At 39.2% G+C, this 26662-nt stretch overlaps 1 protein-coding gene across 26 annotated transcripts in view; it reads right to left on the reverse strand.

Moving 5' to 3' along the window:
* The window catches only part of R3HDM2 (R3H domain containing 2), a 155606-nt gene that overhangs the window by 69046 nt on the left and 59898 nt on the right, over window positions 1–26662 (reverse strand). Inside the window, exon 1 of one of the 26 annotated variants that reach the window (XM_021091837.1) lies at window positions 955–1082. The exons of 24 other annotated variants lie outside the window; for them this stretch is intronic. The gene's annotated coding sequence lies outside the window, so the exon portion shown is untranslated. Of the gene's footprint in view, window positions 1–954; window positions 1083–26662 lie in introns of those variants that run through there. One more of the 26 variants, XM_021091840.1, reaches the window with a different exon arrangement.

Below are 26662 nucleotides of genomic sequence, written 5' to 3' on the forward strand. Positions count from 1 at the left end.
TAATTAAGGCACTCTGCTTCAGCAATCCTGACTTTGGTCTCAGCCTATTCTAAAAAGAAACAAACAAAATAGCATTCCTATCCTTAACAGCATCCCACTTTGGCTTCAGCTCTGTTCAATGGTACCGGGTTATCATCAAGGCATAGATAGAACGCACCGCTTCAGATGGATTTTTCGTCTTCCTTCTCTCTGTCCCTCCCTCTCAGAAGAAAAAGACTGCAAACAAAATCACTACGTCACTGGAGGTAGAGGGAATCCCATCTCTGCACTCTTTAGAAACCATGGCCAGCAAACAAAAACAAGCCAATTATAAGAAACAAACAAGTAATCCAAAAGAAGAAGCGTAAGTCCACAGGAAATTCTTATGACAACCTCAACATATCAAAAGGCATGTTTCAGTAAAAAAGCTGAATAAATTCTTCCTAAGATGTTCATAATCAAAAGAGCTTCCTAGACACAGCAAAGGCGACATGTTTCTTCTTATCACAGTTAAAGACTAGGGGACAGTTATGTAAAGACAAGGACAGAGAGACATATTCACTAACCGGGTGTGGATAGCTGTGGAATGACACAGTGAAGGATATTTATAGGGGATTCCCTGCTTCCTGCAATGTGCGTCAACAGCATCACCAAAAAGAACAGAAATCACCACTATTCTCATAAGCTAAATCTGAATGAAGCATCACTTGAAATCGCCACAGAAGAGGTAGAATCTGACTTGAGCAAAAGTTCTAGCAAACCTCATTTTAAAAATATTTTAAAGATAAAAAACAAACAAAAATGCCCACAAAACCCTCACAAACTTAACACTTGAAAATTATCTAATTTCTCTAATGTGTATCTTATAGTTAAACTGGCCAAGATACAAGATACCTATTTTTCTAGCTTTTTTCCTACCCAGTCTATGGAGTTCAAGGACTTTTATATAAAGAAAGAAAATTATCCAAAACTTACCCCGGATGGATCTGCACTTAACACCAACAGCGAGCTCACATTGTTAATGGAGACCTCATTGTAAGAATCTTTTCTGCCGGAATTTTGCCGGAAGAAATTCCTTCTGGGAAACCTGTGCCTCTTCCCCCGCCCACTGTCCCCTCCCGCCCCCTTCACCCTTGAATGAAACGCTACTGATCCTCGCTGCTGCGTCTCCAGCAAGCTAATTGCTCTGACAAGCAGCTCTGAAGCAGACCATGGCCCAGCTGTTCAGAGGGATGTCACCTAGAGCTCTGCCAACAGTCATACTCACATGCGCGCGCATGCACACACACACACATTCTCACTTTCTCTCTCTCTCTCTCTCTCTCTCTCTCTCTCACACACACACACACACACACACACACACGCTCAAAAGCACCCCCTCCCACCTTCTCTTCTAGCTCTCATTCAAGCATTTCAGTGACATGCCTGCCTCCACACTGCTCTGAGGATAGTTTTTAAAGACACAGCACCAGCTCTTTTCTGCTACATATGTTGAAATGCCAAAATAGAGCCTTATTAGAATTGTGGATGTAAACTGAATTAAAAGTTCACTTTTAAATTTACTTTTGCCTTTTTCTCATCTGCAAAATTATTGATGCCAGAGAAAGAGTCTTTACATAAAAGCTACTGGGCTGGACTTAAGAAATAAAGGACATCAAACACAACTAAGATATAAAATACAGCATAAAATGAAAAAAAAAAAGAAATAAAGGACAAATCTAGTTAAAAAGAATTTTCTTTCCAGCAAGGTATATTTAATAAAAATCATTTTTCATTTTGGGGAAGAAAGTAAGCAACACAGGATACTAGGAGCTATCTGTTCCTCCTCCCATAACTGCCCCCAAAAGTATGGGGAGAAGTAATGAAGGTACCTTACTGAAAGAAATGATAAAAAAGAATGAGAACAGAGTATACAAATGGGGATAAGGAAAAACACATTAAAATAAAGTGGTACAAAGGACACCAGGAAAGATGAATAGTTCTTGAAAGTATGCACAGCTCTGGGACAGAAGACTTAGAAACGACTTTCAGGTCTTAATTTTTAAGAGCCTAAGGAAAGGTAGTAATAATCTCTACTGCTATAGCAAGTATTAGACATTATAGGTGGTGCAAGGTCTGCAATAACACAAAATAACATACAGGCGGGAAAACAATAAAACCTGTTACAAAGACACAACTAGTCATTCATTCAAACACGTATTTGTTGTGTGCTTGTGTTCTTACCATAGGCCAAACATTACAGTAAGTACCAGGGAGAGGAGATAAATAAATTAAGGGTCACACAGAAGAAGAAGGAAAAAAAAAAAAAAAGATTCTGGCTTTTATGATGAATGAGCTAGGAAGCCATCGGGGGTGAGAAGGCTGATCCTGAAGGGCTAAACAGACTAATGGGTATCTGGCCTTTACACTTAGTGAGATGAGAGGCCACTGAGAGTCTTTAAGCAGAGGAATGGCATGTTTTTGATCTATATATTTTTTCGGTCTCCAAATTTTTGTTTGAGAAATTTCTAACACAGAAAATTTGCAAAAATAGTACAACAGTCACCTAGATTCACATACAGATTTAGTACATATATATACATGTATGCATCTATGTATAAAATTTCTTCAGAACTAATTGAAATGTTCTCATGTGACCTTTCACACTTAAAATAATTCAGCATGTATATCCTAACAGAAAGGTCACTTTGAACTATAAGAATAGCCATCAGTCAAGTTCCATATGAGTTAATGGGTAGTGTATATGCACTGTACATTAAATAGCACTGCAAAGCTTAGAAAACTGAAATAAATTTGGAATCACCATCCACTGAAAACTGGACAGAATTTGCAAGCTGAATCCAACCAGGTCAAATGTCTACTAAAATAAAGGTCAGGCCCTTGTAATTCAGTATTCACAAATTTTCAGGATATAATCCAAAATTTTAGAACCAAGATAATTATAATCGGAATGGGAAAAGAAAGGAACAGGTACAATGTGGAATTGACATAGATGCAGAAATTATCTGACAGCTATTATTAAAAAAAAATGCTCCAAAATCTACAGAAAACATTTCTGAAACTAACAGAAAGATAGAATGTCTCAGGAAAGAAATAGATGCTTTAAAGAAGAACCAAATGGAACATTTAGCAAATTTAGTAAAAAATACAGCAACAAAAACATAAACACTTGATTGATTCAATAGCAGAAAAGAAATGACAAGAGAGTCAGTCAATCTGAAAACAAATCAAATTCAAATAGAAGACAAATCAAATTTCAATAGAAATATCAAGTATGAATCAACCTCAAATCCAAAAGATTTGGGGGTAGGGTGGGAAAGAACATATTATCATGTACCTGTAGGACAATATCAAAAAGTCTAATATTTGGGCCATTAGCATCCTACAAGGTAGGGAGAAAGTGTGATGAGATATTTTAAGAAATAATAGCTGAAACTTTCATAAACTTGACAAAAGACATAAACCTCTAGAGTTAAGAAGGTTAGCAATGCCCAAACAGGATAAACACAACAAAATCCACCCTGGATTCATCATAATCTAACAGGTAAAAACTAAAGAAAAAGGGGAGTTCCCATTGTGGTTCAGTGGTTATGAACCCAACTAGTATCCAAGAAGATGTCGGTTTGATCCATGGCCTCACTCAGTGGGATAAGGATCCAGTGTTGCTGTGAGCTGTGGTGTAGGTTGCAGACCTGTGCCACAGGCCGGCAGCTACAGCTCCAATATGACCCTTAACCTGGAAACTTCCATATGCTGTAGGTATGATCCTATAAAGCAAAAACAAAACAAGCAAACAAAAACTAAAGACAAAGGACAAATCTTGAAAGTAATAAGACAAAAATGATGCAGGACATATTAAGGGAATAATGATTTGAATGACTTCATATTTCTCATCAGAAACTATTAAAACTAAAAGGATGTCAAATAACATGTTTAGGAGTTCCCGTCGTGGCGCAGTGGTTAACGAATCCGACTAGGAACCATGAGGTTGCGGGTTTGGTCCCTGCCCTTGCTCAGTGGGTTAACGATCCGGCGTTGCTGTGAGCTGTGGTGTAGGTTGCAGACGCAGCTCGGATCCCGCGTTGCTGTGGCTCTGGCGTAGGCCGGTGGCTACAGCTCCGATTCAACCCCTAGCCTGGGAACCTCCATATGCCGCGGGAGGGGCCCAAGAAATAGCAACAACAACAACAACAAAAGACAAAAAAGACAAAAAAAAAAAATGGTAAACAATACAAAACTTGCAACACTAGGAAAACAAAAACGATAAATATCTAATTATCTAGTTCTTTAAAACATGTTTTGATGCTTGAAAGCAAAACTGTAAGATTCTCTTACGACATTTTCAGTGTATATAGATAAATGTAATAGATAGGACAACTATAACACTAAGGGAGGATAAGGAAGGAAACTATATGGTGGAAAGGTTTTGACATTCCACCTGAAATAGCAAAATAGTAATTCTAAGTAGACTGTTTAAAGTTAGGTGTGTATATATACATATATACCTACACATACATATATGCATATATGTGTTTGTGTGTGTATGCTGAGAAAGAGAGAGAAAAAAAAGCAAGAAAGAGAGATTTCCTAGAGCAACCAATAAAAAACTATACAGGGAGTTTAAGTGGCAATTAAGGAATGTGGCATTGTCACTACTGTAGCTCCAGTTTGATCCCTGGCCCAGGAACTTCCTCATGCTGTGGGTGTGGCCAAAAAAACTATACAGAAAGATAGAGTCAAAACCTAATAGACACATTTAAGTAATTAAAATCAAATACTACAAAATGTTCAAATGACTCAAAAGGCAGGAAAAGGGAATCATCAGAGTTTAAAAATAGGAACAACAGGAGTTCCCGTTGTGGCGTAGTGGTTAACGAATCCGACTAGGAACCATGAGGTTGCGGGTTCGATCCCTGCCCTTGCTCAGTGGGTTAACGATCCGGCGTTGCCGTGAGCTGTGGTGTAGGTTGCAGACTCGGCTTGGATCCCGCGTTGCTGTGGCTCTGGTGTAGGCCGGTGGCTACAGCTCCGATTGGACCTCTAGCCTGGGAACCTCCATATGCCGCGGGAGCGGCCCAAGAAATAGCAACAACAACAACAACAACAGCAACAAAAGACAAAAGACAAAAAAAAAAAAAAATATATATATATATATATATATATATATATATTCTATAAAAACACTAGCCAAAAAAGGCTGGACTGGCTAAATTAATATTAGACAAAGCAGATTTCAGAGCAAAAAAATTATCAGGCATAAAGATGAACATTATATAATGATAAAAAGGACAATTCATCAAAAGACAACAATTCTTTTTTTTTTTTTTTAAGATTTTTTTTTTTGTCTTTTTTTTTTTTTTTTGTCTTTTGTCTTTTGTTGTTGTTGTTGCTATTTCTTGGGCCACTCCCGCGGCATATGGAGGTTCCCAGGCTAGGGGTCTAGTCAGAGCTGTAGCCACCGGCCTACGCCAGAGCCACAGCAACGCGGGATCCGAGCCGCGTCTGCAACCTACACCACAGCTCACGGCAACGCCAGATCGTTAACCCACTGAGCAAGGGCAGGGACCGAACCCGCAACCTCATGGTTCCTAGTCGGATTCGTTAACCACTGCGCCACGACGGGAACTCCAAGACAACAATTCTAAATGTCTATTGACCTAACAACAGAGCTTCATAACACATAAAACAAAAACTAAGAACTGAAAGAAAAAATAGACATGCACAATTTCAACTGGATATTTCAATATCCCTCTTTTAGGAAGAAACAGAACCATTAGATCAAATATTAGCACTGATATATAATTCCATCAAACAACAGGATCTAGTTGATAGCTGTAGAACACTTCAACTAAAAACAACACACATTCTTTTCAAGTGCTCATGGAACATTCACCAAGACAGGCTATATTTGCTAAACCATAAAACAATCTTAACAAATTTAAAAGAATTGAAATGGGAGTTCCCCATCCTGCCTCAGCGGAAACGAATCTGACGAGCATCCATAAGGTCACAGATTCGATCCCTGGCCTTGCTCAGTGGGTTAAGGACCCAGCATTGCCACGAACTGTGGTGTAGGCCGCAGACGCAGCTCGGATCCTGCATTGCTATGGCTGTGGTGCAGGCCAGCAGCTACAGCTCCATTTCAACCCCTAGCCTGGGAATCTCCATATGCCATGGATGTAGCTCTAAAAAAAAGACAATAAATAAATGAATAACCTGAAATCATACAAAGTAGCTTCTCTGACCATCATGGAATTAAATTAAAAATCAACAACAGATTTATAACAGGTGCATCTCCAAACACTTGAGAACCAAACAACACACTAAATAATCCATGGGTCAAAGAGGCAGTCTCAAGGGAAACTGGAAAATATTCTGAACTGAACAAAAATGTAAATAAAATGTATTAAAATGTGTGGGGGGGGAGTTCCCATTGTGGCATAAGCAGTAATGAACCCAACTAGTATCCATGAGGGCGCAGGTTCGATCCCTGGCCTTGCTCAGTGGTTTAAAGGACCCCCAGTCGCTGTGGGTGTGGCACAGGTCAGCAGCTACAGCTCCAACCCCTAGCCTAGGAACTCCGTCTGTCATGGGTGTGGCCCTAAAAAGACAAAAAAAAAAAAAAAGTGTGGGATGCAAATTAAGAAGTATTTAGTGGGAGGATTAGGACTTGGCACTTTCACTGCTGCAATCTGGGTTCTGGTTCCCTGGTTGGGAACTGAGATCCCACATCAAGCTGCAGCACACTGTGGCCAAAAAAGGGAAAAAAAATAGTATTTAGAGGGTAATATATATATTATATACATATATATAATATATATATTATGTATATAACACTGTTACATTCTAATTGTTAGAGAAGTATTGTCGTGTACTAAATATTTGTGTCCCTCCAAAATTCATATGTTAAAACCCTAACCCAGTGTGCTATGTATGGAATGAGGCCTCTAAGAAAGGAATCAGGGTTAAATAAGATCACACAGATAGGGCCCTTATAAGAAGAGATACCAGAGAGTTTGTTCTTCCTCTCTCCCCTGGCATGCACAAGAAGAAGTTATGAGAGCACACAGCTAGTGGGCAGCTGCCCACAAACCAAAAGTAGAGATCCCAGAATGAAACCTACCTTACTAGTACACTGATCTTTGACTTTCCAACCTCCAGAACTGTGAGAAATACTTTTTTATTGTTTAAACCACCCAATCTGTGGCATTCTGTTACGGAAGTCTGAGCTGACCAATACAAGTAGAAAAGCTTCATATCAGTAATCTAACTTTCTCCCCTAAGAAACTAAAAAAAGAAGAGCAAAATAAACTTAAAGTAATCATAATAAAGTTAATAATAAAAAGCACAAATCAAAGTTCCCTCTGTGACACAGCGGGTTAAGAATTTGACTGCATTGGCTCAGGTGGTCGAGGAAGTGAGTTCAATCTCCAGCCCGGTGTAGTAGGTTAAAAAGGATCAGATGTTGTCATAGATGCAGTGTAGGGCACAGCTGTGGCTCGAATTCAATCCTGGCCCAGGAATTTCCATACGATGTACGTATGGCCATAAAAAAAAAGGCACAAATCAATGACATGGAAAATGGGGGGGGGGAAACCAATGAAACCAAAAGTTGGTTCTTTGAAAAGATCAATAAAATTGACAAATCTCTAGCAAGACGGACAAAGAAGAAAAGAGAGAAAACATAATAATAGGAATGGGAATTCCCTGGTAGCTTAGCAGTAAAGAACTGGCATTGTCACTGCTGCAGCTTGGGTGGCTGCTATGGCATGGGTTCAGTCCGTGGCTCTGAAGCTTCTGCTTGCCATGGGTGCAGCCAAAATAATAATAAGAATTAAAAAAAAAAAAGATATTACTACAGATCCTGCAGACATTAAAAAGAAAAAAAGAAATACACACACTATTCTAAACACATAAATTCAATCATTAGTTGCAATAGACCACTTCCTTGAAAACTACAAATTATCAAAAAGTCCCCTGAAATGCATTAGATAACCTGAATAATCCTATGACTATTAAGGAAATTTACAGGTCCAGATATTTTCCCTGGTAAATTTTAGCACACTTGCAGAAGAAACAGTACTGATTCTATAAAATCTCTCCAGAAAATAGAAGGAAACACCTCCCAACTCACTTTATGAGGCTACTGTTAGCCTGATTACAAGAAAACTATAGACCAATATCTTCACAAAGATGCTAAATATCTCAACAAAATATCAGCAAATTAAATCTAATGATACATAAAAAGGACAAACCAAGTGGGTTTGTTCTGAGAATGCAAAGCTGTTTCAGTTTTTGAAAAGCAGTCAATACTCAACAGCAAAAAAGTCAACAACCCAACTGAAAAATGGGCAAAAGGCCTGAATAGACATTTCTCCAAGGAAGATTTACAGATAACCAACAAACACACGAAAAAATGCTCAACATCCCTGATAATTAGAGAAATGCAAATCAAAACTACCATGAGGTACCACCTCACACCAGTCAGAATGGCCATCATGAATAAGTCCACAATTAACAAATGCTGGAGGGGGTATGGAGAAAAGGGAACCCTCCTTTGCTGTTGGTGGGAATGTAAGCTGATACAAACACTATGGAGAACAGTATGGAGATACCTTAGAAAACTATACATAGAACTACCATATGACCCAGCAATCCCACTCTTGGGCATATAACCAGACAAAACTTTCCCTGAAAAAGACACATGCACCCACATGTTCATTGCAGCACTATTCACAACAGCCAAGATATGTAATCAACCCAGATGTCCATCGACAGATGATTGGATTAGGAAGATATGGTATATATACACAATGGAATACTACTCAGCCATAAAAAAGAACAAAATTATGCCATTTGCAGCAATATGGACAGACTCTAGAAACTCTCATACTGAGTGAAGTAGGTCAGAAAGAGAAAGACAAATACCATATGACATCACTTATATCTGGGATCTAATATATGACACAAATGAACCTTTCCACAGAAAAGAAAATCATGGGCTTGGAGAAGAGATTTGTCGTCCAAGGGAAAGGGGGAGGGAGTGGGATGGATTGGAAGCTTGGGGTTAATAGATGCAGACTGTTGCCTCTGGAATGGATTAGCAATGAGATCTTGCTGTGTAGCACTGGGAACTATGTCTAGTCTTTTATAATGGAGCATGATAATACCAGAAAAAAGAACATATACATGTATGTGTAACTAAGTCACCATGCCGTACAGTAGAAAAATAAATAAAAGCTATAAAAGGTAAAAACGTAAATAAAGAAAAAAGAAAAGCGGTCAATGTAATCTACTATATTGGGTCAAAAGAAGAAAAAATATGATAATTTCAACCAATGCAGAAAAAAATTGACAAAATTTAACACCAATTCATAATAAAAACTCTCAATAGGGTGTTCCCTGGTGGCCTAGAGGGTTAAGAATCTGGTGCTGTCACTGCTGTGGCTCGAGTTTGATCCCTGGCCCAGGAATTTCTGCATGCCATGGGCGAGGCCAAAAATAAAAACCAAAACAAAACTCAACAAACTAGGAATATCTGTGATAATCTATATGGAAAGAAAATCTAAAAAAGAATGTATGTGTATAACTGAATCACTTTGTTGTATAGCAGAAATTATCACAACACTGTAAATCAACTATATTTCAATACAACTTTTAAAAATGAAAAAAATAACCAGGAATAGGAGTTTTCCTCAGTCTGTTAAAGGGCATCTACGATAAAACCTACAGACTGATGCCTTCTCCCTAAGATCAGAAAAAAAAAGCAAGGTTGTCTGCTATCACCACTATGCAGCATCTTACTTAAAAGTCCCAGGTAGTGCAATAAGCCAAGAAAAAAGAAATAAAAGGCATATAGATTGGCAAGGAAGAAAAAAAAAAACTGTTTCTCTTCACAGACAACATAATTGGGTACATATAAAATACCAAGGTATTCACCAACCGCCCCCCCCAAAAAAACCCCTAGAACTAGTAAATATGTTTAGCAAGATCACAGGACATAAAGTTACCACCATCCAATCAATGAAATCTCCAGAGTTCCCGTCGTGGCTCAGTGGTTAACAAACCTGACTAGCATCCATGATGACACGGGTTCCCATCCCTGGCCTTGCTCAGTGGGTTAAGGATCTGGCATTCCCGTGAGCTGTGGTGTAGGTTGCAGATATGGCTCAGATCCTCTGCTGCTGTGGCTAAGGCACAGGCCAGCAGCTATAGCTCCAATTCGACCCTTGGCCTTGGAACCTCCATAAGCTGTGGGTGCGGCTCTAAAAAGACAAAAGACAAAAAAAAAGAAAGAAAGAAATTTCCATACACTAGCAATGAATAATTGAAAACCAAAATTTAAAAAAAACAATATAATTTATAATTGCAGCTCCCAAAAATTAAATATTTAGGTATATACTTAACAAGATATGTATAGCGTCTATATACTGAAAACTATAAAATACAGAATAAGACCTAAACAAATGGGGGCGATATATATACACCATTTTCACACACTGGAAGACAATATAACACAGATAGATGTCAACTGTCCCAAAACTGATCTATGAATTTGATACAAGTCTACTCAAAATTCCAGAAGTTTTTTTGGTAGATATAGACAAACTAATTCTAATATTTATACAGAAAGGCAAAGGAGCAAAATAGCCAAAACAATTCTGAAGAACAAAGTTGCAGAAATTATATTATCAATTTATAGTAAGTTACAATAAAGTTACAATAATCATATAGTATCAAATTAGTGAAAGGAAGAACACATAGATCAAAAGAATAGAAAAAGAGAGTCCAGAGTAAATCCATATATACCAACTTTTTACAAATGTGCAAAAGCAATTTAATAGAGAAAAGACAGTCTTTTCAAAAAGTGGTATAGAAGCCACTTGATATCCATATGCAAAAATAAGCGAATATCGACCCAAAAATTACACTTACACAAAAATGAACTCAAAATGGATTGGTGATCTAAATGTAGAATGCAAAACTTTAAATGTTTAGAAGAAAACACAGGAGTAGTAAATCTTTGTGACCTAAGATTAGGCAAAGAGTCCTTAAACAAGATACTAAGCACAATCCATAAAAGAAAAAAATTGACAAGTTAGACTTTATCAAAATTAAAAACTTTTTTTTCTGTAAAAGACACTGCTTAGATAAAAAGACAAGCAACCAAATGGAAGAAGATATATGCAAAATATGTATCCAACAATGATTTGTATCCAGAATACATAAGGAACTCTCAAAATGCAACAACAAAAAAAACCCAATTTAAAAATGGGCAAAGGGGAGTTCCCATCGTGGTGCCACGGAAATAAGTCCAACCAGGAACCATGAGGTTTTGGGTTCAATCTCTGGCTTTGCTCAGTGGGTTAAGGATCAGGCGTTGCCATGAGAGGTGGTGCAGGTTGCAGACGTGGCTCACATCTGGCATTGCTGTGGCTGTGGTGTTGGCCAGCAGCTGTAGCTCCAATTAGTCCCCCAGCCTGAGAACCTCCATATGCCATAAGTGCAGTCCTAAAAAGCAAAACAAGAAACACCCCCCCCAAAAAAATGGGCAAAGGTCTTAAATACAAAATACTGATGTTAATAAAGATATAGGGTAATTGGAACTCCCATACACTGGTACAGCCACTCTGGATAACCGTTTGGTAGTTTCTCATGCAGTTAAAATACACTTACCAGGAGTTCCCGCTGTGGTGCAGTGGGTTAAGGATCCAGCATTGTTTCTTTGGGGGCATGGGTTCAATTCCTGGCCCAGCACAGTGGATTAAGTATCCGGTGTTGCTTCAGCAGTGACACAGCTCACCACTGCAGCACAGATTCGATCCCTAGCCCGGAAATTTCTACATGCCAGGGGCACAGCCAAAAAAAAAATTAGATAAATAAATAAAATAAAAATATGTAACAAAAACATAACAAGCATCTGTCTCCTAGGAGTGAGATTACAAGTGATACTTGCTTTCTTCTTTATATAGTTTTACTCAATTGCATTTTCTAAAGTGTCTTTAATAACTATGGCTAAATTACATAATCAGGTATTTTAAAAAACGTTTTTGGGGGAGTTCCCATCGTGGCCTAACAGAAACAAATCTGGCTAAGAACCATGAGGTTGAGGGTTCGATCCCTGGCCTTGCTCAGTGGGTTAAGGATCCAGCATTGCTGTGAGCTGTGGTTTTAGGTCACAGACCGGATCAAATCCTGTGTTGCTGTGGCTGTGGCTAGGCCAGCAGCTGTAGCTCCAATTAGACCCATAGCCTGGGAATGGGAACCTCCCTATGCCACGGGTGCGGCCCTAAAAAGCAAAAACAAAACAAAACAAGACAAAACAAAAACTTTTTTTTCTTCTTTTTACAGCTACACATGCAGCACATGGAAGTTCCTGGCCTAGGGGTTGAATTGGAGCTGCAGCTGCAGGCCTATGTCACAGCCACAGCAACACCAGATTTGAGCTGCATCTATGACCTATGTCACAGCTTGCTGCTTGTGGATCCTTAATCCACCGAGCAAGGCCATGGATCAAATCCTCATCCTCACGGATACTGCATCAGGTCCTTAACTCACTGAGTCACAATAGGAACTCCCTTCTAGAGATCTTTTATCCATCTATAAGCTTATTGTACATGTGTACTCCAAAAACATTCTTGTAGTGAACTACATGAACTAACATGACAATGAAAAGGAAAATAGGCAACTGGGAATGTTTTGGTCTCTCTATGCTTAGTACTTGAAGGCTTAAATGTGAGCTTTATAAAAACAAAGTCTCCAAAACTGAATTTAGGGTTAACTAAGAATCTTAGCTGGGCCAAAGTATTAGGATGTGTTCAGACACTCATAACAGTGAACAAAGCAAATCAGCAAGTTTTTAAATGACAGTATAACAAATCCACCAAAAGTCCTCTAGTTCTACATTGCATCATAAACTATTCAATAGCAGCAGCTTCAAATATAAACTAAGGAACTCACTGGTTCCAACAATTCATTCAACTAAAAACAAGTTTAGGGAGTTCCTGTCATGGCTCTGTGGTGACAAACCTGACTGGGATCCATGAGGACGAAGGTTTGATCCCTGGCCTTGCTAAGTGGGTTAAGGATCTGGCGTTGCCATGAGCTGTGGTGTAGGTTGCAGAGGTTGCTCAGATCTGACATTGCTGTGGCTGTGGTATAGGCCAGTGGCTACAGCTCCGATTCTCCCCTTAGCCTAGGAACCTCCATATGCTGCAGGTGTAGCCCTAAAAAAAACAAAAAACCAAAAAAAACAAACAAGAAGTATAAGAATTACAAAAACAAAATTTCCCTAAATTTGACAATGTGACTATGTAGAACCCAAGAAAATCTAAGAACTAACCATTTAGCATTTAAAAGAGCTCAGCTGAAATGAAGATCAATGTATCAAAATAAACAATGTATCTATATTCTAACTACAATAGAAAAAGAGAACCCATACATAATAATAACCATACTACCTAGGGATAAATCTAACAAAAAAGAAGATCTTTAATGAAAAAGTTATAAAACATTATTATGGAAGGATATAAAGAACCCAAACAAATGTAATCATAGAAACCATACCTCTGGCTGGAAAGATTCAACACTGCAAAGAAGCCAGTTCTTGCCATGTTAATTTATAAATTCAATGCAATTCCAACAAAACGTCAGTGGGCTTCAAATAAGATCAACGACATGCAGAGATCTGTCCTACCAGCTGTAGGCTTCATATATAATAATTAAAACATGCGTAAATAGAGCAAACCAACGGAAAAGAATAGAGATCCAAAAAGAGATCAGCATACATCCAAAAACTTGGATTATATTAGAGGATGCATAATTAAAATTCAATAACAAATGGTTTGGGGGAACTAGTTATCCATATAGGAGAAAATCAGAGCCCTATTGACACCACACACAAATATGAATTCCAGGTGCTACACATGAAAAGCAAATGTTTAAAACCTTTAGAAACAAATACACAATATTTTTAAAACCTCAGCAGAAGAAGGATTTCTTAAATAAGATTCTGAAGCACAAACCAGGAAGATAACAATTGCAATGTTTGATGAATTTAACTTCTTTACAATTAAAAAATGAAGTATATGGGGGAAGATTAAATTAGGAGTTTGGGATTAACATATACAGACCACTCTATATAAAACAGATAACTAATAAGGATCTGCTATATAGCACAGGACACTCTACTCAATATTCTGTAATAATCTATATGGGAAAAGAATCTGAAAAAGAATGGGTATAAGTATACTTATAGCTGATTCAGTTTGCTGTATACCTGAAACTAACACAACATTGTAAAACAAGTATACTCCAATACAAAAAATTTTTTAAACCATAATAAAAAAGTAAAAAATAAACTGGAGAAAAGTTTTACATACATACATGACAAATAATTTGTACTGAGTATACACAAAGAATTACAAATCCAAAAGAAAACTCAGTAGGAAAGTTGGCAAAAGACATGGAAACAACCTAAAAGTCTATCAATGGATGAGTGGATTAAGAAGACGTGCACATCTACATATACACAGTGGAATACCACTCAGCCATTAAAATGAACAAAGTAATGCCATTTGCAACAACAGGGATGCAACCAGATATTCTCATATTAAGTGAAGTAAGTCAGAAAAAGAAAGACAAATACATATGTCACTTACATGTGGAATCTAAAGTATGGAATCTAAAATGATCTATCCACAGAGCAGAAATAGACTCACAGATATGGAGAACAAACTTGTGGTTACCAAGGAGGAAGGGGAGGGAGTAAGATGGACTGGGAAGTTTGGGATTAGTAGATGCAAACTATTACATTCAGAGTAGATAAGCAATGAGGTCCTGCTGTATAGCACAGGAAACTATATCCAATCACTTGTGACAGAACATGATAGAAGATAATATGAGAAAAAGAATATATATATGTATGACTGGGTCACTTTACTGTACAGCAGAAATTGACAGAACATTGTAAATCAACTACAGTAAAAAAAATTTTTTTATAGTTGGCAAAAAATAAAAAGCAGAAACCCAAAAGGTCAGTATTAAAAGAAGCTCATCTATTAGTAATTAGGAAAATGCAAACAAAGACAAGGAAATACCATATCACACCCAACAAACTGTCAAAAAATTTTAATCAACAGTTTTACAACACCATGTACTGGTATGTCAAAGCACTGTTCATTTTTATTGCTGAGCAGAACCTCATTGTATAGATAAACCACAATTTGTTCATCTACTTACCTGTTGAGTATTGACTTTTCCCAATTTTTAACTATTACAAATAGAGCTAGTACAAACATTCATGTACAAGTCTTTTTTTTTTTCAGGGCCGCACCTGTGGCATAAGGAAGTTCCCAGGCTAGGGGTCAAATCAGAGCTACAACTGCTGTCCTATGCCACAGCCACAGCAACACCAGATCTGCGCCAAGTCTGTGACCTACACCACAGCTCACAGCAACGCGGATCCTTAACCCACTGAGCGAGGCCAGGGATCAAACCTGCATCTTCATGGATACTAGTTGGGTCCTTAACCTCCTGAGCCACAATGGAACTCCCATTCATGTAGAAGTCTTAATGTGGACATACGTATTTCAGTGGTGGAATGGCTGCGTCATTGAGATAAATACACATTTTTTTTGTAAAAAAGTCAAACTATTTCAAAGTGGTTGTAGCATCTTACATCCTTATTGCTAACATAAAAGAGTTTGAGGTGCTCCCCATCCTCACCAACATTTGATATGGTCATTCTTTATTTATTTATTTTTTTGGCCGCACCTGTGGTCTGTGGTACGTCCCGGGCTAGGGATCAAACCCAAGCCACAGTTGCAACCTGTGCCACCCATGCAGCAATGCTGGATCCTTAACCTGCTGCATCACAAGGAAACTTCCTGATAAGGTCATACTTTTAAGATCTATCATGCTAATAATACTTGTGTAGTGATAGCTTGTGATTTTAATTTGCATTTCCCTAATGACTAACTTTGAACATTTCTTCATGGGCTTATTTGCCAACTCAATATCTTCTAAGGCAAAATATCCACATCTCTTGCCCATTTTTCAATTGGATTATGTTCTTTTTTTTTTTTTTGTCTTTTTGTCATTTCTTGGGCCGCTCCCGCAGCATATGGAGGTTCCCAGGCTAGGGGTCGAATCAGAGCTATAGCCGCCAGCCTATGCCAGAGCCACAGCAACGTGGGATCCAAGCCACGTCTGTAACCTACACCACAGCTCACGGCAACGCCGGATCGTTAACCCACTGAGCAAGGGCAGGGATCGAACCCGCAACTTCATGGTTCCTAGTTGGATTCATTAACCACTGCGCCACGACAGGAACTCCTGGATTATCTTCTTAATGTTGAATTATGAGAGTTCTTCATATATTGTACATACAAGTATTTTCTTAAACTTATATTTTCTGCCAGTCTGTGACTTGTCTTTTCATTTCCTCTATCACTTTTTTTTTTTTTTTGTCTTTTGTCTTTTTAGGGCTACACCTGTGGCAGCATATGGAGGTTCCCAGGCTAAAGGTCAAACTGGAGCTTTAGCCGCCAGCCTATGCCACAGCCACAGCAACGAGGGATCGGAGCCGCGTCTGCGACCTACACCACAGCTCACGGCAAGGCCAGATCCTTAACCCACTGAGTGAGGCCAGGGATTGAACCTGCATCCTCATGGACGCTAGTCCGGTTCATTAACCACTGAGCCATGACAGGAACTCCTTTTTTTTTTTTTTTTTTTTTTTTTTGTCTTTTTGCCTTTTCTAGGGCCACTCCCACGGCATATGGAGGTTCCCAGGCTAGGGGTCTAACTGGAGCTGCAGCCACTGGCCTACACCATGGGCCACAGCAACTCGGGATCTGAGCCACATCTGCAACCTACACCACAGCTCACAGCAACGCCGGATCCTTAACCCACTGAGCAAGGCCAGGGATCGAACCCGCAACCTCAGAATCGTTGACCACTGCGCCACGACGGGAACTCCATGGAACTCCTGTCTTTAAAACAGAAATTTTATTTTGATGAAATAAAACTCACCGAATTTTTTTTTGGTCACACCCACAGCACGCTAAAGTTCCCAGACCAGGTATCCAACCCGAGCCACAGCAGTAACAATGCCAAATCCTTAATGGCTAGACCACCAGAGAACTCCGTCCAGATTTCTTACTTTGTGCTTTTTCTGTTCAACTTATGAAATCTTTGCTCCATCTATGATAATGATTTGCTCAGATGTTTTCTTCTAGAATTTAATAGTTTTTACCCTTACATGTAAGTCTGTGATCCATTCTGAGTTAACTTTTTGATGGTGTCAATTAAGGTTGGATTTTGTGTGTGTTTAATGTGGTGAATGAATGGTAACAAAATTTGCCATCCCCAAATACGCCACTTTTAAGATTATTTTTAGGAGAAGGCAGTTGTGAATAGATGCAAGAAAAGCTCTCTGCCTCCCTGCATTTGCCTAAAAGCAAGAGTTAAATTTACAAAGGTGTCCTCCTCCCCTCTCCACCAGGAAGGACAAGTTAATCGCAGGAGACAACACTTACCAGCCTGGAGATGGCACCAGAGGACTCTACATAACCATCTTCACTAACGCAATTTGCTTTCCTAAAATTTGCCACCCCTAGAGACCAAGGTCCACTTCCTTTGTCTTCTCATGTGTAAAAGTTTATTGTTCTTTTGGCCATGGGTCAAATCGGAGCTGCAGCTGCCAGCCTGTGCCACAGCAACACTGGATCCGAGGGGTGTCTGCAACCTAGCCCGCAGCTCAGGGAAATGCCAGATCCTTCACCCAGTGAGGGAGGCCAGAGATAGAACCCACAGCCTCATGGATACTAGTTGGATTAGTAACCCACTGAGCCACAATAGGAACTCACTACTGTTCTTTTGTTAAGCTATATAAAGCTAAGTTCTAAACAAACTCATCTAAGAGTTTCCTCCATGTTTATATGAGATATAACATTAATAAACATATTTTTCTCTTGTTGATGTATTCTGTTAAAGAGAACTAGCTGAGAACCTAGTGGAGTAGAAGGAAAAGAGACTTTTCCTTCCTTACAATGGTTATCCATTTAAGGACTCCTTACTAAAAAGATACCCTTTCCCCATGGAAATGCTTTAGGAACTGTCAAAACTCAATTGACCATAAATATGTGGATCTATTTCAAGACTTCTATTCTCTTCCATTGATCTATATGTTTACTTCCACACCGATATCTGACTTACTCTATCTTAACTACTCAACCTTAATATTAAGTCTTGGAAGCAAGGAGTGTAAGTCCTCCAATTTGTATCTTTGTTATTAAATTTGTTTTGTATATTCTAGACCCTTTGTGTTTCCTGATAAATTTCAGAGTCAACCTGTCAATTGATTGAGCTTGTATTGAATCTACAGATCTGGGAAGAAGTAAAATCTTAATATTGAGTCTTCTGATCCATAAGCAATATTTTGCAGTTTTCAGTATATAGCTACCACAAGTGTCTTGTCAAACTCAGCCCTAAGAATTTCATTTTTATGTTATTTGTAAATGTTTTATCCACTTCAATTTCATACTGCTCTTCCTAATATATAAACACATGATTTGTGTGTGTGTGTGCTTTTTAGGGCCAAACCTGTGGCATATGAAAGTTCCCAGGCTAGGGATCAAATCAGAGCTGTAGCTGCTGGCCTATGACACAGCGATAGCAATGCCAGATCTGAGCTGCATCTGAGACCTATGCCACAGCTCATGGCAACCCAGGATCCTTAACCTGCATCCTCATGGATGCTAGTCTTATTTGTTACCTCTGTGCCACGATGGGAACTCCCACAATTGATTTTTATATCTTGACTTTGTATCTTGCAATCATCCTAAATGTAATTATTCTAGTTTTGTGAATTCCTTATAACTTCCTATACACATGATGCTGTCCTCTGAAGTCGGAAGCTTTTATTGAACTAGCAAGAATCATCAGTACTATGTTTAAAAGAAGTGATGGAAGCAAACATTCATACCTTGCTCTTTCTCTTAGGAGCAAGGACTTCAGCATTTCATTATTAAGTATTAACTGATTCTTCAAAGATGCCTTCTATAATAGTGAGGAAGTTCCCTTCTAATTTGTGGAATTTTTTTTTTTTTTTTTGGTCTTTTTGTCTTTCTGCTGCTGTTGTTGTTGTTGCTATTTCTTGGGCCGCTCCCGCGGCATATGGAGGTTCCCAGGCTAGGGGTTGAATCGGAGCTGTAGCCACCAGCCTACGCCAGAGCCACAGCAACGCGGGATCCGAGCCGCGTCTGCAACCTACACCACAGCTCACGGCAACGCCGGATCGTTAACCCACTGAGCAAGGGCAGGGACCGAACCCGCAACCTCATGGTTCCTAGTCGGATTCGTTAACCACTGCGCCATGACGGGAACTCCCTAATTTGTGGAATTTTTAACACAGATGCAACATGACTCAAAATGCTTTTTCTGCTTCTTTTGAGATAAGCACATGTTATTTTCTTACTTCAGCAGTGAAGCCCTGACTCTGGAGTATCCTTTGTGGAAAAGTTTTAAACTACAATTTCTCTGATATAGACCTATTCAGGTTATCAGTTTCTTTTCGATTGAGCCTTAGTAATCTGTGTCTTTTAAGGACCTTGTCCATTTAATGTAAACTCACATTTATTGGCATAGAATGAATTACGGTATTCATTATTATCTTCATAATGGCTGTAAAAATATCAGTATTGTCCCATCTCTCATTTGTGATAATGGTAATGTGCTCTCTTCGTTTTTAAAGTCTGGCTAAAAGTTTTTCAGTTTTGTTTATTGTTTTAAATAATCTCTTTTGAATTCATTGATATTCTCCTTTTGTTTTCTGATTGTTCCTCTGATCTTCACAATTTCCTTTCCTCTGCTTACTTGAAATTAAGTTTGCTTTTGTTTTTCCAATTTCTTTCCTTTTTTTTTTTTGTCTTTTTGCTATTTCTTGGGCCACTCCTGCGGCATATGGAGGTTCCCAGGCTAGGGGTTGAATCGGAGCTGTAGCCACCAGCCTACGCCAGAGCCACAGCAACGCGGGATCCGAGCCGCGTCTGCGACCTACACCACAGCTCACGGCAACGCCGGATCGTTAACCCACTGAGCAAGGGCAGGGACCGAACCCGCAACCTCATGGTTCCTAGTCGGATTCGTTAACCACTGCGCCATGACGGGAACTCCCTAATTTGTGGAATTTTTAACACAGATGCAACATGACTCAAAATGCTTTTTCTGCTTCTTTTGAGATAAGCACATGTTATTTTCTTACTTCAGCAGTGAAGCCCTGACTCTGGAGTATCCTTTGTGGAAAAGTTTTAAACTACAATTTCTCTGATATAGACCTATTCAGGTTATCAGTTTCTTTTCGATTGAGCCTTAGTAATCTGTGTCTTTTAAGGACCTTGTCCATTTAATGTAAACTCACATTTATTGGCATAGAATGAATTACGGTATTCATTATTATCTTCATAATGGCTGTAAAAATATCAGTATTGTCCCATCTCTCATTTGTGATAATGGTAATGTGCTCTCTTCGTTTTTAAAGTCTGGCTAAAAGTTTTTCAGTTTTGTTTATTGTTTTAAATAATCTCTTTTGAATTCATTGATATTCTCCTTTTGTTTTCTGATTGTTCCTCTGATCTTCACAATTTCCTTTCCTCTGCTTACTTGAAATTAAGTTTGCTTTTGTTTTTCCAATTTCTTTCCTTTTTTTTTTTGTCTTTTTGCTATTTCTTGGGCCACTCCTGCGGCATATGGAGGTTCCCAGGCTAGGGGTCTAATCGGAGCTGTAGCCACCAGCCTACACCAGAGCCACAACAACGCGGGATCCCAGCCGCGTCTGCGACCTACACCACAGCTCACGGCAATGCAGGATCGTTAACCCACTGAGCAAGGGCAGGGACAGAACCCGCAACCTCATGGTTCCTAGTCGGATTCGTTAACCACTGCGCCACGATGGGAACTCCTGTTTTTCCAATTTCTTAAGGTGGAAGTTTAGGTCAGTGATTTTAGATCTCCCTACCTCCTAAAATAAGCATTTAATGGTATAAATTTCCTTTTAAGTACTGTATCCCACAAACTTTGCCATTTCATGTCCTCGTTTTCATTCTTTAAAAGCATTTTCCAATTTCTTTTATTCTTCTTTGAACTATATTCAAGTCAGTGTGTCTAATTTCCAAATATTTGGGAATTTTCCAGATATTTTTCTATTACTGTCCTTTATGACAAAAAGAACATACTTTGTATAATTCAAATCATGAATTTATTGAAACTAATTTTATGGCCCAGAATACGGTCTACCTTTGCAAACACTGTGTGAATGCTAAAAAAATATATATGTATCATGATGTTGGGTGGAGTGTTGTGTAAAGGTCAAGTTACTTACTGATTTTTTTGGGGGGAGGTCTAATTGTTCTCTCAATATTTTGAGAGAGTAGTGTTGAAATACCCAACTATACCAGTGAACTATTTCTCCTTTCAGTTTTATTACTTTTGCTTCATGTATTTTAAAGTTCTATACCCACTCTGTCGAATATTAACATAGTAACTTCTGCTTTCTTCTGATTAGTGACTGCATAGTATATCTTCTCCCATCCCTGTACTTTTAGCCTGTCTTAAAATATATTTAAGTGGGTTTCTTGTACATAACACCCAATCAGTTCTTACTTTTAAATGAAATTGATAATTTCCACCTATTAATTGTAGTGTTTAGATCATTTGCATTTAATGAGATTATTTATATTGTTAGATTAAAATCATCTTGCTGCAGACTACTGTCTTGGAATGGATTAGCAATGAGATCCTGCTGTGTAGCACTAGGAACTATGTCTAGTCACTTATGATGGAGCATGAATGTGAGAAAAAATAATCTATACATGTGGAATTCCTGTCATGGCGCAATGGAAATGAATCCGACTAGGAACCATGAGGTTGCAGGTTCGATCCCTAACCATGAGCTATAGTGTAGGTCGCAGATGCAGCTCGGATCTGGTGTTGCTGTGGCTGTGGCATAGGCTGGCAGTTACAGCTCCGATTAGACCCCTAGCCTGGCAATCTCCATATAGCGTGGGTGCAGCCCTCAAAAAGACAAAAAACAAAAAAACAGTAATAAAAAAATTAAATAAAAAAAAGAATGTATATATGTAAGTGTAACTGGGTCACCATGCTGTATAGTAGAAAATTGACAGAACACTGTAAACCAGCTATAATGGAAAAAAATAAAAATCATTATACTTAAAAAAAAAAAAATCATCTTGCTTTTTGTTTTCCATTTGTCCAATCTATTCATCTTCTCTTTTTGGACATATTTTATATTAATTAAGCATTTTTATGATTCAATTTTATCTCCTTTATTGGTTTACTAACTATACGTCTTTGCTTTTTTTTTTTTTTGCCATTTCTTGGGCTGCTCCTGCGGCATATGGAGGTTCCCAGGCTAGGGGTCTAATCGGAGCTGTAGCCTCTGGCCTACACCAGAGCCAGAGCAATGTGGGATCCGAGCCGCGTCTGCGACCTACACCACAGCTCACGGCTACGCCGGATCCTTAACCCACTGAGCGAGGCCAAGGATCGTCGAACCCACAACCTCATGGCTCCTAGTTGGATTCGTTAACCCCTGCACCATGATGGGAACTCCACTATATGTCTTTGCTTTTTAAAAGTGGTTTAGGATTTAGGGTATACATCTTTAACTTATCACAATCTGCCTTCAAGTAATATACCACTTTGCATGCTATAAGAACCTTAGAATAGCATAATTCTATTTTTCTTTTCCCAATCTTTTGGGCAACTGCTGTCATATGTTTTATTTTTCCATGTCATAAATCCCACAATACAGTTTTATTATTTGTTCTAAACAGTCACTTATCTTTTAAATGGCTTTATTCAAATATAAGAATTCTACTATCTTCTATACATATTTCTGATTCTCTTCATTCTTTTACACAGATCTAAATATCCATCTGGCATATTTTTCTCCTGCCTTTGACATTTCTTGTAGTAGTGATTTGATTTGATGGTGATTAATTCTGTCAGCTCTTGTGGTTTTTTTAAAACGTTTTATTTCATCTTTTTTTTTTTTTTCTTTGCTTGTTTAGAGCTGCACCGCGGCATATGGAGATTCCCAGGCTAGGGTTCTAATCAGAGCTACAGCTGCCAGCCTACACCACAGCCACAGCAATGCCAGATCTGAGCCGCCTCTGCGACCTATACCATAGCTGATGGCAATGCTGGATCCTTAACCCACTAAGCAAGGCCGGGGATCAAACCCACAACCCCACAGTTCCTAGTCAGATTCGGTTCTGTTGCACCACAACGTGAACTCCCCTCATCTTCACTATTTTTACTGTGTATAATTTATATACCATATAATTCACCCACTTACAGTGCACAATTAATGGTTTTTAGTATAGTTTCCTTTACCATAATCAATTTTAGAACATTTTCATTACTCCAAAAAGAAACCCTTATGTCCATCAGCAATAACTTCCCATTTTCTCCCAATCCTCAGCCCTAAGCAACCATGAATGTACTTTCTGCCTTTATATATTCTTTTTTTTTTTTTTTTGTCTTTTGTCTTTTTTGTTGTTGTTGTTGTTGTTGTTATTGTTGCTATTTCTTGGGCTGCTCCCACGGCATATGGAGGTTCCCAGGCTAGGGGTTGAATCGGAGCTGTAGCCACCGGCCTACGCCAGAGCCACAGCACCGCGGGATCCGAGCAGCGTCTGCAACCTACACCACAGCTCACGGCAACGCCGGATCGTTAACCCACTGAGCAAGGGCAGGGACCGAACCCGCAACCTCATGGTTCCTAGTCGGATTCGTTAACCACTGCGCCACGACGGGAACTCCAGCCTTTATATATTCTATAACCATTATGCACATATTTCTCTTCAATTCTGAAAGGTATTATCATTGCATATACAATTTAAGCTATACAGGTTGTTTTTTTTTTTTCATTTAGCACTTTAATGTTATCCCTCTGATATCTTATGGCTTGCAGTGGTTCTGATGCAAAGTTTGCTGTATTTCTTGCCTAATAGGGCTGCCATAACCAAGTAAGACAGGCTGGGTGGCTTTTTAAGGCCGCACTTAATGGCATATGGAAGTTCCTGGGCTAGGGGTTCAATCAGAGCTGCAGCTGCTGGCCTACGCCACAGCCACAGCAACTCAGGATCTGAACCGTGTCTGTGACCTATACCACAGCTCATGGCAACAGCCAGATCCTTAACCCATTTGATCAAGACCAGGGATCGAACCTGAGTCCTCATGGATATTAGTCAGGTTCATTAATCTTGAACCACAACAGGAACTCCTTAAACAACAAAAATTTATTTTCCCACAGTTCTGGAGGCTCAAACTCCAAGATCAAGGTGTCAATAGTTTGGTTTCTCCCGAGACCTCTCTCTCCTTCGCCTGCAGATGGCCACCTTTCCACTGTGTCCTCTGATGGTCTTTCCTCTGAGCATCCACATCCCTGGTGTCCCTTTGAGTGCCCAAATTTCCTTGTCCTATAAGGACACCAGTTGGATTGGATTAGGGCCTTCAAAGCTCCTTTCTCCAAGTACAGTCACATTCTGAGGTGCTATGGTAGGACTTCAACATACAAATTTGGGGGCATACAATTCAGCCCATGACACCTCTTATATAGTTGTTTTGAGGGGTTCTTTTCCTGTCTGCTTTAAAGACTTTCTTTTTACTAGTTCTGAGCAATTTAATTAAGACATGCCTTGGTACAGCTCGATTCATGATTTTTCTCTTTTGGGTTCTCATAGATTCAAGCAGCTCAAGGAGCCCAAAACATAAAAATCATGAAGAGAGCTACACCTAATCAAATTGTTTAAAATCATTGATGAAGAGGAAATCTTAAATGAGCTTTCTGGATCTGTGAGTTTATAGTTTTCATTAAATTTAGAAAATAAACAACAGTTATTTTTCAAGTATTTTTTTCTGTCTCCACTCCCACATTTTGGAGACTCTAATTATGTATTCTAGACTCTCTAATGTTGTCCCACCACTCACTTATTCATTATTCACTTATCATTGTACATTTATACTTTCAAACCTTTTTCTTTCTTTCTTTCTTTTTTTTTTAGGGCCGCATCCATGGCATATAGAAATTCCCAGACTAAGGGTCAAATCAGAGCTGCATCTGCCGGCCTGTGCCACATCCACAGCAACGATGGATTCAAGCATCTGCAACCTATGCTGCAACTTGCAGCAACGCTGGATCCTTAGCCCACTGAGCAAGGCCAGGGATTGAACCCGCATCCTTATGGATATTAGTCAGATTCTTAACCTGCTGAGCCACAATGGAAACTCTCTTTTTCTTATATTTTACTTTGGATGCTTCTATTGCTATGTCTTCAAGTTCACTAATTTTTTCTTCTGCACTGCCTATCTGCTGTTAACCTTGTCCACTGTATTGTTCATTTCAGCCACTGTAATTTTCATCTTCAGGAGTTTTATTTGAGTTATTTTACTTAAGAGGCCCAATCTTTGTTCTAGTTTTTTTAACATATGGTAGCTATAACTGCTACAATATCCTTGGCTAGTAGGTCTATCACCTGTTACTTCTACTGACTAGCATTTCTCCTCAATATGAACTATACTCTCTGCTTCTTTTATGTCATGATAATTTGTGATTGGATGCCAAACATTGTAAATTTTGCATTGTTAGCTGCTAGATTCTTTAAATTTAACTTTGAGCTTTGAGGAATCAGTGACTTGAAAACAATTCAAAACTTATGAAGCTTGCTTTTCTACTTTGTTAAGCAAACCCTTTTATACCTGGGTTAATTTGGCACCAATACTGAGGCAATATCCTTTAAAGGACTCTACTCAATGTCCCAGGTGTCAGAGCTGCTTCTCCACTGGCTAGTGGAAACAAAATAGTCATGGCCCTGTACTCCAGTTCTGCCTAATGCTTTCTAGTGATCTTCTTCTGGCCTTGAGTTAGTTTCCTCACTAATCATGAACTGACTGGCACTCAGCTAAAGAGTCTAAGGTGGAGTTCCCGTCGTGGTGCAGTGGTTAACGAATCCGACTAGGAACCATGAGGCTGCGGGTTCGGTCCCTGCCCTTGCTCAGTGGGTTAACGATCCGGCGTTGCCGTGAGCTGTGGTGTAGGTTGCAGACGCGGCTCGGATCCCGCGGTGCTGTGGCTCTGGCGTAGGCCGGTGGCTACAGCTCCGATTCGACCCCTAGCCTGGGAACCTCCATATGCCGCGGGAGCGGCCCAAGAAATAGCAACAACAACAACAACAACAACAAAAAGACAAAAAAGACAAAAAAAAAAAAAAAAAAGAGTCTAAGGTAGTAAAAATCCAATAGAACTTTCTGTGGTGGTGAAATTGTGGCTACTGAGCAGAGAAATGTGATTAATGCATCTGAGGAACTGAACTTTCATTTAAATATCCACATGTGGTTAGTAGCTACTGTACTAGACCATGAAGGTTTAGCAGAAACCTCTGTAAATCTCTGGAGCTCTTTCATGGAAGCCCTCTGCCCAGAACTTCTATCTGCCTTGGCTTCCCTGAACTTCTACCTCTGTCTCAATTCAGGGAGACGGCCAGCTGTTTGGTTATCTTTCCCATCCTAGTGTTGTAGCCTGGAAACTTTCTTCAGGTGGAAAGGTGGGGCCATGATAGGGCTCGACTTGTTTTGTTTTTCCCTTTTCTCAGGTATC

The sequence above is a fragment of the Sus scrofa genome, chromosome 5 (assembly GCF_000003025.6).
Source record: "Sus scrofa isolate TJ Tabasco breed Duroc chromosome 5, Sscrofa11.1, whole genome shotgun sequence".
Classification (NCBI taxonomy): domain Eukaryota; kingdom Metazoa; phylum Chordata; class Mammalia; order Artiodactyla; family Suidae; genus Sus; species Sus scrofa.